Here is a 12,925-nt window from a genome sequence, read left to right as displayed (position 1 = left end):
CTGTCTGTCTGTCTGTCTGTCTGTCTGTCTGTCTGTCTGTCTGTCTGTCTGTCTGTCTGTCTGTCTGTCTATCTACAATGAGCATAGTTGCCTCCTGTACACTACTGTAATATAACAGAATCCTTATTTTTTTATACACAAGGTTTTTCATGTCGGTGAATGTGCTGCTGATCTATCTATCTATCTATCTATCTATCTATCTATCTATCTATCTATCTATCTATCTATCTATCTATCTATCTATCTATCTATCTATGTGATGAAGAGTAAAATCACAGTAATGTACAGTACGTGTACTGCATCAACCATTATTACTGTAGTGTACAATACTGTAAAAGTGCTTCCTACTTGTAAAATGCTGTAGTACAGTACCGTACTGTAAAGATGGGAAATCTTTACTGTGGTTGCTGTAATACATTACAATACAGTAAATCTGTTCTCTAGTGAAGCTGTAAGTCTAAATGTAAATGTAAAAAGTTCTTGTCCCACTGTATCTTACAGTAATGCCTGACACAATGACAGCAGTGCAGATTGTTTAGTGCTGAATTACTGTCCAATACCATACATACCTGTTCTTCCTTACTGTAAATCTTTGAATCATTGAATTCACAGTGCTTCTCCCAACATTTAAAATTAGTTTGACAGATTTTGAAAACTAGTTCAACAATTTTGTATGTAATGACTCAAGCAATGAAATGAGGACTATTAGTTTTTTAGGGAAAGACTATTCAGCGTTCAAAAGTATAGTTCATTTTGACTGACATGACATAAGCAAATGATAATGTTGTAAAACAGCAGAGAATTGTATGAGAGCAACTGATACATGTCCAAAAGCATTTGCACTTTGTTCAGAGGAAGGAGAAACTACTATGATGTGGACAAATGACTACATGTTGTGGAGGTTGAACTAATAGTTATGAGAACTTTCATTCTGATCTGAGAACAGCACCAAAGCGACTGAGAAAAACTGTAATATAACAGAATCCTTATTTTTTTATACACAAGGTTTTTCATGTCGGTGAATGTGCTGCTTGGCCTCTGCTCCACCACCAGGTGGCGCCAGAGAACAAGTGACGTTCAGGAGCAGCAGCAGTAGAGGAAGGTGGGAGGTGTCCAACATTTTCTTGTCTGTTCACAACATCTATGTCCCGTCTGTCCGTCCAGGGGGAGAGATCTGTCCTCTGTCTCTGTCTCTCACCCTGAGGTTTCTCCTGCTGTTGTTTTTCTTGGGAGTTTCTCCTCAGTCGATGTGAAGGTCAGAGGTCAGAGGATGTTGTTTTGATGCTGTATAAAGACCTTTGAAACAAACTGTTTGTAAAATTAAAATAAAGTTCCCTAAACCACAACAGGAAGTATGGTTCCCACTCCCCGTCTCACAAACAGATCCACATCATCTTCATCAATAACATGAGTCAGATCATTGATATTCTCTCTGTAACAACAAACAAAAACCTTAAACTTACACAATGAAAATAAGAAAATATACATCTACCTCTGTACTTCTGCATCAACAAATCAAAAACCTCCAGGATTCGGTATAAAAAAATATGAAGAATCAGGCATATATATAAAATATATAAAATATAAATAAAACAATCATATGAAATGCTATTACAGTTAAAATTGAAATGAGTTTTCATTTACAGAAAATAGGAATCAACTGAACAACAGAACATCAACACTCATGTTCCTCCAATCTCCAGTCTTCATCTTCATGGTGGAAGTTCTGATTCTACTTTTACAAATCCTTCATAAACCTTCAGACACTGAGCAGCTGCTGCTTCCACCTCACCTGAAGCTCTTGGTGCTCTGAGTTTTGCAGAGTCGATAAACAGCTGCTTCAGGCTGTTTTCTAATCTAATCAACTTAGAGGACGGACCTGATCGTCTCAGTTCTCTATATTCATCCTCCACACGTCTTAGTTCCTCCTTCAGTAGTTCAGTGATCTTCATGAAATGTTCTGTTAATCGTTTTGCTTCCTTTGTATAATCATCTCCTTTAATTGCTTGTTCAGTGAACCAAGTAGCAGAACCTGCTTTTGCAACTCCAAGTGCCACCAAACTGAGACCTCCAGTGAACGTAGATGCTGCTCCTGCACCTGCAACAACAATAGCTGCATCTCTCTTTACTTTTTTCACCTTGGCAGTGATCTTCTGAAGCTCATCTACAAGATGTTTCATCCCGTGTTTGACTTCTAAAAACTGTTTTTTGAAAGAAAGTCCAAAGTGAATAGGAAGGTCTATACTCTTTCTTCGTGTTGATTCACTCTGGCCCATTTTCAGGACGTTTCTTCCAAACTACGTGAGTAGAGAAGTTTCCCTCTGCAGAGTCAAAGACAAGAGAAGAGAACAGAGACAGCTGCTCTCAGATCAGCAGTTCAACAGGTGTGTGACTGTTGTTCTTCATGATGATGTGTTTCTTCTCACCTGTGTGTCTGCAGCAGCTCTGAGCTCACTGTCCTCACAGTCGCTCTGGTCAGGTTCCTGTTCAGGGTGAATTTAGCCACAAGTTGAATCAGACAGACTGAACCACCATCACTGCTGATCAATACAACAATGATCAGAAACATCAGAGCTGATTTTCATCTTCAGTTTAAACTATCACTGAGTCAACAGGTGAGTATCCACCTGGTAAACTTGTACTGGTACAAAAACACAGCTGTATAACAGATTTAACAGGACTGATCTGTTGTTCCAGTTCAGCTGTTTGTACATTAACTAAACAACACATGATCCATCACCTGCTGCTTGGACAGAGTCCAGGTAAAACTTTTGTCAAACAGTGAAGGTCAAAATGCAGCATCATAACCTGAGGGAGCTGAACAACAGACAGAGGAAGTAAAGAGTTCAATCTAAGTCTCTGTATGATTGTCAGATAAGATCAACCTTCATTAAACCTTAATTAGACCTTCACTAGACATTTATTACTGTAAACCTTCATCAGACATTGATGAAGATCAGAGCTGGTAGTAACAGAGACAGTTACTGTGAGCTTCAGTGAGAACAGATCTGATCTAGAGTCAGTCAAACTAAATGTTGAGTTCCTCTCATGTTCCAGATTCATTACAGAAGAAGAATTAAAGTCAGTGTGATCTCACCTGTTGAGTTTTCTCCAGGTCGCTCTGAGATCCTGAGGAGGAGGAAGAGCAGTACTGAAGGTTGTATGAGGAGGAGGGAGGAGCCTCTGGTCACATGATCATATCAAAACTATTCAATATAAAATCTTAATGTTCAATATGAAAATATGAAACATCAGAGCTGAACATCTGCTTGTTGTTGGTCCAGGTCTTCCTGATGTTCCTGCTTTTCCCTCCATATGTGACAGATGTTGTTGACAGAGTTACAGCTGCATTAATGTTTCTGAGAGAAAACCTGGACAGAGAAACTACAGACACTTGTTATGTTTTACATCAGGAAATAAAAAAAAGTTAATCATTGTTGAGTCTTTAGACTCAAATAGACAATGTTTTCCTGACTGATCTTATGATTTATAGTTGGTTTAATAGTTGAATCTACAAAGTCCTGCAGCTCAGTAGCTGCTTCTCTCTCCTACCTGAGAAACCTCTTGGCTTTTGTTTGACATTCTCATTCCTTTATTCCAGCACCTTACAACTCCTCCACCCATGCACTCCCTTGCATCACTGCTTACCTGCTCATCCCTGTGTGCTGCTGCTGCTGTTACCCAGAAAACCTCTTTACTAATCATGGCCTTGGTTTACCTCGTCTTGATCAGAGGAAATACTCTAAATCGTTTTCGATTCCACTCAGGAGAAAATAGTTTTGGTGACCAATATATATTTCAATGTACAAAGCATTGTCAGCATGTGCGTCACATTCACTCAGGGAAAGAAGAAAAAGAAAAACTTTGCATAAAACACATGCAACATAAAGAAAACTAGAAACAGCATTTCCTAACGGAAAATGCGTGTGAATTGCTGAATAAGTTGACATGCAGAATGACACACAAACATGTCCAAGGCAGGAATTGAACCCACAACTTCATGACTGGTAACCTGACACACTTACAATGAGCTTTATACTGTGAGGAATCAAGGACTGTCCAATACAGCTGAATATTTGGAATGAAAAGTCAAACACTGATGTGACATGACTGAGGCAGGAATCGAACCCATGACCTCATGATCACTAAACCTTTACTCTGCCGCTTCGCCACAGACAACCAGCATGTTGTCATTGATTGTAATTTGATGATGTGCTGCAAACTGTGGCACTAGCAATTAATGAGTCACTTAACGAACACCTGTAACCAATTGAAGGTGGGGGAGGGGAGCAGAATTCAACATCACATAACAACATTGCTCAACTTGGATTTGAACCAGTGAACTTAGGGTTGGCAAGCAGCCACCTTAACCACTGGACTACAGTAATAGTTGAGGAAACCAGAGGTTGAGATTTTGATGAATGTGAGATTATTCAATGATTCAAGAGTAGAGTAGGAATGAGCCACAACAAGTAAGTAGAGGACTTTTTTGTGACATGTGACTAATTTTTTTGGTGAAATCAAACAAAGTATAATGCCCATTCCAGTGAATTACAAAGTTGAGCTCCTTCTACCCTGCTGTGAAAAAAAATGCATTGGGGTAAATGGCAGAGAGAGAGCACCCAGGCTGCATTTAAAAAATATTTTAAATTATTCCCTAAATCTCTTTGCATTTTTGACGGCATTGTGAGACAGAAGACAAGTGTGGCTACAAACTGTTTACAAAATCATGAGTAGCTATAGAGTGTAATTTGTGGTGACAGTTTTAAGACAAAAGTTCCAGTTGCTTTTTTTGCCTCTCTCCACTCTGGCTGACGATGTCACCACTCTAGCTGTGCTCATTAGACGCAACACACACCCATTATAAAGCTGGATTTTGTCAAAAAATGTAATGATTTTAAAACTGCCAGATATCAGAAACTGTTGAAGATATCAATAAGCTGAGTCACAGAGGAACACTTAAAAAGTTTGTCTACAGCTTAGAATGAAGTCTCTAGCAGAAAGTATGCTGAAACTCGTTTTTAAACTTTGGCGGCTCTGCCACTCGTCTTTTTGCCACTCAGTGGACGTTCCACAGCGACTTCCGAGTACCGTGACGTCATGTGCATACCCTCCATACACACTCATTGAAAAGTGTGAAATTTGTCAGAAATCCTCATGTGCTTTTAAAGGATTTATCTCAAAAACGGTACAAGATATGAAAAAGTTGTACACAGGTTGAATACATTAGAAGTTTGTCTACAGATCAGAATTCAAATTAAGTCTCTAGCAGAAAGTATGTGGACGCTTTAAAGGCTGAATGAAGTAAGAAGATTTGAAGAGTTTCAAGACTGTTCCAATGCATTCTCTATGGGCCAAAAAAAAAAATCAGAAATAGTTGAATATTGCAAAAAGTATGAATATTTGAAAAGAGAAGAGTCATTCCGATAATGTCCAGAAAAAGCTGCACGATTTGATGTATGAATTGTTGTTGACCGAATCGCCTTGTTGTTTACATTCTACTTCCGGGTAGAAAACCAGCACATAGCCTAATTTGAATGAGATCAATAGTAACGAAGGAGAGTTTAGCTATATATATCATATTTTTCACGCCTTATCACCGTTTAGACAAATCTGAAATTATTGAAGAAACAGTTCTATTTCTGTGTGTGTGTTTTGTGTTGCTATGTGTTGTAGTTTGGGGGAATCACGGTGTCTAGAAAGCATCAGTGGCTGCAGCTGACAGGGACAGCTGACGGCGGTTGCTAAGCTAACGGCAGCAGCTAAGCTAACGGCGGCAGCTAAGCTAACGGCGGTAGCTAAGCTAACAGCAGGACGTCAGCTGTTAAAACCCTCCCGTTGTTGGACACAACATGAAACTACTCCAGTTAGCTCAGTCATGTTGTAACTCAGATATCCGCTGGAGAAAATATTTTTTCATGGACCGTTTATTGAGTCACTGAAGTTAAACAGGTAGCTAACCGTTAGCCCGGCTAATCTCTGATAACCATGACTAATTACAAAAATGTGCACACGTAAATAGTAATGTTTGTCCAATCATTGGTTTTATAAACTTTACAAACATCAGATTAGTCTAAACGGTGATATAGTGACATGAAAAATTTGATATAGCGAAACTCTCGTCCGTCAATATTGTTCGAATGCTGGTTTTCTACCCGGAAGTAGTTGATTCGTCCTATAGCACAAAGTATGAAGGACTAGAAGAAGACCGTAAAAAGGCGGAAAGTAGTAAGAATATAAAAAGAGAATAAAGAAAATGGCGGAGAGGAAGAACAATAGTGTGAAACCTCCAGGATCCAGTGTTAGGCTACTGTAAAAACATAAAGAATCAGCCACAAATATGACACTTACATTCAGTTCACTGATTCAATTAAAACGATAAAATGAGAACAGAACATCAACACTCATGTTCCTCCAAACAGAGTTCAGTCTTTTTTCAGCCATCTTCATGATGGAAGTTGTGATTCTATTGTTGCAAATTCATAATAAACCTCCAGACACTGAGCAGCTGCTGCTTCCACCTCACCACGATCTCTTTGTGGAAGTTGTGATTCTATTGTTGCAAATTCATAATAAACCTTCAGACACTGAGCAGCTGCTGCTTCCACCTCATCAGGATCTCTTTGTGCTCTGAGCTCTGCAGTGATGACAAACAGCTGATTGATGCTGTTTTCTAATGTTATCAACGTAGAGGACGGACCTGATCGTCTCAGTTCTCTACATTCAGCCTCCAGATGTTTTAGTTCCCCGTTCAGTTCTTCAGTGATCGTCATGAACTCTTCTGTTAATTGTAGTACTGCCTTCGTTAATCGTCTAGTTTTAAAAGCAGAAAATATTGGCTGCAAAATGCCAGCCAACCAACCTCCTCCTACTGCTCCTCCTACTGCTCCTACTGCTGTTCTTCTTGCTGCTCCTCCTACTGCTGCTCCTCCTGCTGCTCTTCCTATTGCTCCTACTGCTGCCCCTACTGCTCCTCCTACTGCCGCTCCTCTTACCGCTCCTTCTGCTGCTCCTACTACTGCTGCTATTACTGCTGCTCCTACTGCTCCTACTGCTGCTCCTCTTACTGCTCCTACAGCTCCTCCTACTGTTGCTCCTGCTGCTGCTCCTCCTACTGCTCCTCCTACTACTGCTTGTACACCTGCAGCCACACCATTTTCCCTCGCTGCATCTCTCTTTACTTCTTTCACCTCGGCAGCGATCTTCTGAAGTTGATCTACGAGATGTTTCAGCTTGACTTTGTTTTGTAAAAACTGTGTTCTGAATGAAAGTCCAAGGTCAGGAGGAAGGCGTATACTCTTTCTTCGTCTTGGTCCAGTCGAGTCCATTTTCAGGACGTTTCCTCCAAACTACGTGAGTAGAGAAGTTTCCCTCTGCAGAGTCAAAGACAAGAGAAGAGAACAGAGACAGCTGCTCTCAGATCAGCAGTTCAACAGGTGTGTGACTGTTGTTCTTCATGATGATGTGTTTCTTCTCACCTGTGTGTCTGCAGCAGCTCTGAGCTCACTGTCCTCACAGTCGCTCTGGTCAGGTTCCTGAGCAGACTGAACCACCATCACTACTGATCAATACAACAATGATCAGAGACATCACAGCTGATTTTCATTTTCAGTTTAAACTAAAGAACAGAAACAGAGTGAAGCTTCATCCACCAGGAGATCAGTCGACTGTAAATGACAGAGACTCAGGATGTGACCTCTGACCTCTGGTGACACTTAAGATGAACTGCACCAACAAAGATTATCATCAACATGTGGACCATGAAGGCCTCACAGTGACTGTGACACTGTCCAGTCAACACAATAAAACACTCCACAGTGATCGATAGCTGCTCTGATCCAGAGAATTAAAGAATACAATAAAAACATTAACACGTTAACACTGAGCTCTCTACACAGTACACCTGATCCTGTATCTCACTGCTCAACTGTCTCTGAAGTTTCTCAAATCACATGACCACGCACCCACACTCACACAAATCAACAGCAAGAATTACAGAAAGAGAAGTGAGAGGTAAAATGGCAGCTGAACATTTAGTTCGGTTTAGAACAGTTTTTTGGGAAGTTGTGATCACTGAGAATTTACTTTGTGTTACAAATCTGTGTGTGAACAGATGGAATATTGATCTGATCAATGAGCTGATCAGTGACCTGTTACCTATGTTGTTTTTTTAAGAATATAAAGTCTGACCTTGGAGCTGATCAGTTTACAGCTTATTGATAAACTTCTCTGATCCAGCTGTGATGGACCTGCTCCTGCTGAACTTTCAGTTTAAAGGGTTTTACAGTTTGATTCTGACAAAAACACACAGAAGTCTCTCCTGACAAAATAATAATAATAATACTCCAACTCTTAGGCTACTTTCACTTTCACTCTCCTCCGTTTTTACTGAACACATGGTGTGAACTGTAGCTGCTGCTGTTTCACTCAATCAGTTCAATTGTTTCTAGTAGCATTAGTAGAAGTTTAGTTTAACTCACCAACTCGTCGTTCAGCTCGTTACAAACCGTTCAGACAGAGACAAACACCACCTCACCCTGCTGTGAATGACCTAAGCTGTTGCTTCTACTTCTTCTTTTTTGGGGGGTTTAATAATGGTTGGCTGTCTCTCAGGAACAGTCCTGTCTAGATCCATGCTACTGTCACGCCTACTTCTTCTTCTTTTGGGTTTAAAGGTTATTTACTGTTTTTTACAATCTGGACCTTATTTCTAGCATAAAATCTGATCATTTCCTCACCCAGATAACTTTGGTGTCATTACAAGTGGTTGTGATGAAATGAGCTCCAGCCGAGAGGCGCGTATATCCGTATAATGGAGTCTACAGGGCAGCAGAATGCAGCCTCTAAATAACACATTATCTGCAGAGAAACTCCTTCATTTCACCAATATTTAGTTCTGATACACTAGTGCTATTCCCCTCTGAGTCCGGGGTTAGCTGTTATCAACATCCGGGGTCTGTAGGTTGACCTACTGACCTCTGACCTGGATGATGTCATGTCATGTCATGTCATGCCGCCCGGCTCATTCTTATAATAATCATTCTGCTTCGGCATTCGGGTCCATTTTTATCTCAACTAGCCGGAGCTTTAGTGAGTCCAGGTTGAGGAGAGGAAGCCTGTGGAAGCTGAACTTCATCCAGCTGCTCATTTTGTTCTGACAAGTCAGAAACAGGCAGAAACGGGCCGTAGCATTAGCGGTAGCAACAAGCCGCGCACTGAACATGTGGTGTAGTACTGTGAACCAAAGCAAATCTATCTATCGCCTACAATGAGCATGTTAGTTGCCTGTACACTTAAAACAAAATATGTAAATTATTAATGCATCATATCCACATCATTGCTGAGCTTTTTAATTGAAATATGAACTCATATGAATTTTATGTAACTTTCTCAATTACAAATAGATATGAATTAAAATCAAATGAATGTTTACAATATAACTTATTTATTAAAGCTACTTTAACCATTTACAGTAAATCTAGACGATTACATCAGTGATTATTACAGTAATATAATTGTATCATTATTTGCAGGGTTATGTGTGTCGGTGAATGTGCTGCTTGGCCTCTGCTCCACCACCAGGTGGCGCCAGAGAACAAGTGACGTTCAGGAGCAGCAGCAGTAGAGGAAGGTGGGAGGTGTCCAACATTTTCTCTGTTCACAACATCTATGTCCCGTCTGTCCGTCCTGGAGGAGACATCTGTCCTCTGTCTCTGTCTCTCACCCTGAGGTTTCTCCTTTTCTCTTCCTTTGAGTTTCTCCTCAGTCGATGTGAAGGTCAGAGGTCAGAGGATGTTGTTATGGTGCTGTATAAAGACCTTTGTAACAAATTGTTTGTAACAATAAAATAAAGTTCCCTAAACCAAACACCACAACCGGAAGTAGCCTATAGTTCCCACTCTCCGTCTCACAAACACAAATGGATCCACATCATCTTCATCAATAACCAGGCTTGGAGAGTAACGGACTACATGTAACGGTGTTATGTAATCAGGATACAAAAAAAGGTAACCGTAGTCCGTTACAAGTACAGAAAAAGAAACACGTAATCAGATTACCGGTACATTTGATAAAAACGGAGATTACTTGGCTGATTACTAAAAAATTTTTTAAATCAACCACATATAGAGCGGCCGTAGAAGCCACTCGCCGTCTTGTTGTATTTCAGAGGTGATCACAGACAGGGTACCTCAGCCTCTTCTTTTTAAGTATATTTTTTGGCTTTTTCGCCTCCTACTTGACAGTACTAGTGAGATAGACAGGAAAGGGGGAGGCAGAGAGAGGGGGAATGACAAGCAGGAAAGGTCTGCCTGGCGTGGGATTCGAACTGGGACCGCCTGCATTGAGGACTGTAGCCTCGACATGGGGCAGCCGCCTTAACCACTGCACCACGCACCGCCCCACCTCTGCCTCTTCTGCCCGTACGGTGTGTGTGTGGCTAACGCCAGGAATACACTGGGAACGGCTGCGACGCGATACGTAAGCGGGGCGGAGCGGAGTTTTTTAACTGCTACGCCTGGGATCCACTGGCGTTCGTTTCGTCCGCCGCGACGCGGCTGCCTGTTCATTTCTATGGGACGCGTCAAACCGTTAATGACGCGCCCGCAAAGCATTCTGGGTACGCGGCGCGTCCGTTCGAGCAGTTGCGGCGCGTCCAAAAGTTGACCGGAGCTCAACTTTATGCAAATGAATGCGTCCGACGCAGGGTCGCTGTCCAATGGGGAGCGAGATAGAGAACAGCTCGGGGGGGCGGGGGTCTGCTTGTCCACTGTCCGTTAACTCGCCGGTCTGTGTTCCCGCCTACCGAAGCGTCCGTTTTTTCAGAGGCGTCGCGTCCGGCAAGAAATCGCATTGACGCCAGTGGATCCCTAGCGTAGCGCTAGGGATCCACTACTACAGGCACGGACGCGACGCGACGCGGCGCGACGCGGCTTCACTGTTTGTTGTTGCAGCTTCAGCTTCACCTTGTCAAGCTGCAGTAAATGAGTGACTTTATGTATCTCAACACATTTTAACATCCTTCCTGTTAAAATGGATTGACAGTACCTTTTTCACAGGTAATTTGCTGACTATGTAGGGTTTGCAAGTGCAGACTAACTGGTATCAATTAACTGTTTAACTACACGATCATGGATCCACAATGTAAAAAAACAAACCCCATAATGTTGCACTGCTACTGGCTTTGCCTCTGGTACATGAGACATTTATTTTAATCACTTTTAAACGTAATATATTCGTTTTATACACATGTGACCGGGTGAGTCATCTCCCTCCTGGTCACTGCATGGCGCTATGTCAGCCTGGCGCAGGTTAATGGGGGGACGGCACTGTTAGGTGATTAAAACAGCTGTGTTGGTCGACATTTTCCCTCTCTGCTCCTGCTGTGCGGTGCGTCCGGTGAGCTGGCCGGCGTGCTTGTTTGTGTCTTCCCGTCGTATCATTAAGGTAAGCATGCCGTGTTAGTTATTGTTTGGTGTTTTACTTTTATTGGCCCTGGGGCTTCATCCTCCCGCTCCGTTGCAGTGCTCGGAGCGGCGGTGAGCCGGAGGGAGCGAGCGGGTCTGGTGGGCGCGTGTTGGGTGCAGTAGAGCTCAGAGGTAGGCTGCTCTAATTGTCTGCTGTTGCAGTTTTACATTATTGCGCTAGTTGTGACACTGTCTCTCTCTTGCTTTACAGCGGGCCGCTGTAACCAGCGGCCCCCACTCTCCTAGTTCTGCACACTATCCTGCGTCCTGGTGTGTTCCGGTCATCGGCCACCACGATGTTTGCTGCTGTTTTGTTTGGCTCGATTACATGGTTTTGATTAAATGATTGTTGTTGCCGACGATAGCGACCTCGGAGACATTTAAACATTTATTTCTTGTTTTCCTCTTTCTTTTGTGGGGGGGCGGGTTTGATAATTGTTCCTAATTGTTTTCCTCTAATTTGTATTTGAATATTTTAAGAAGACTTTATTATGTTTAATTTGGTTTTGTATTATAAATAATATCTGATTGTTTTTGGTGTGTGTGAGGAGGTCAGCTAGACTGTGGCCATCTTAATTTGTCTCTCTCTCTCCCTGTGGACAGGTGCTGTAGTCCAGCGCGGCGGCCCAATCCCTGGTGGTGGTTTCTTCACTTATCCATTGCGTGTGTGTGCAGCGTCACGGGTGATATTATTTTCTTGGTTTGTTTCTCCTTCCCCTTGGTTTGGTTTAGAGTCGCCGTGGCTGGCCCAGCCCTGTCCATTCCCCTTTCTTTGGCCCAGTCTTTTGTGAATGTGAAATATTTTGGCAACTATTGAAGTTTTATAGAAACAATATTGTGACAATAAATTATTATTCTTTTGATACTTGAACTCTCCCCTGTGGTGATTCGAGCCTGCGTGACCTTTTTTCATTTTTATAAAAAAAAACAGTAACTATTTCCTGGGGCGAAACTCCCCAGGTGGCGTTGTTGGCAACCACTCATCATTACTCACCACTCCACCTCGCCACACACAGTTCTCTGTAGTTTTCTACCTGTTGGAGGGCCGCGTAGTACGCAACGAGAAAATAAAATAGACCCGGCGCGAAAAAGAAGAGGAACGCCGCGCGACGGCCGCTGGAGTGCGCATCGCTCACATGGCCGGTGGAGGAGCTTCCATAGACTGAATGGGTCAAGCTGCTGCGGGTGTCGCGCGACATAAGTTTTGCGTTGCGACCGTTCCCAGTGTATTTCAGCCGTGAGGCTCCGCTGCCTCATTGCGTAACTCTACTGAGTGTGAGCGGCACGTAAATTCACGTTGCTTTTGTGAATTGTAAACAGACGCCCCCTCGGTTTTAGCGTCCAGCAGTTTAGCGGCTAATTCAACAGCAGTGATGGATAACTGTACCGGAGAGGCTCAACAACTTCATGAACTACATTTGAGGAATAAACGGCAGCTTTTACCTGACGGGGAGACCAAC

This window comes from Trachurus japonicus, chromosome 12 (genome assembly GCF_045865225.1).
Source record: "Trachurus japonicus isolate A0001 chromosome 12, Traja_1.0".
In the NCBI taxonomy this organism is placed as follows: Eukaryota; Metazoa; Chordata; class Actinopteri; order Carangiformes; family Carangidae; genus Trachurus; species Trachurus japonicus.
This window is presented reverse-complemented; position numbering follows the sequence as displayed.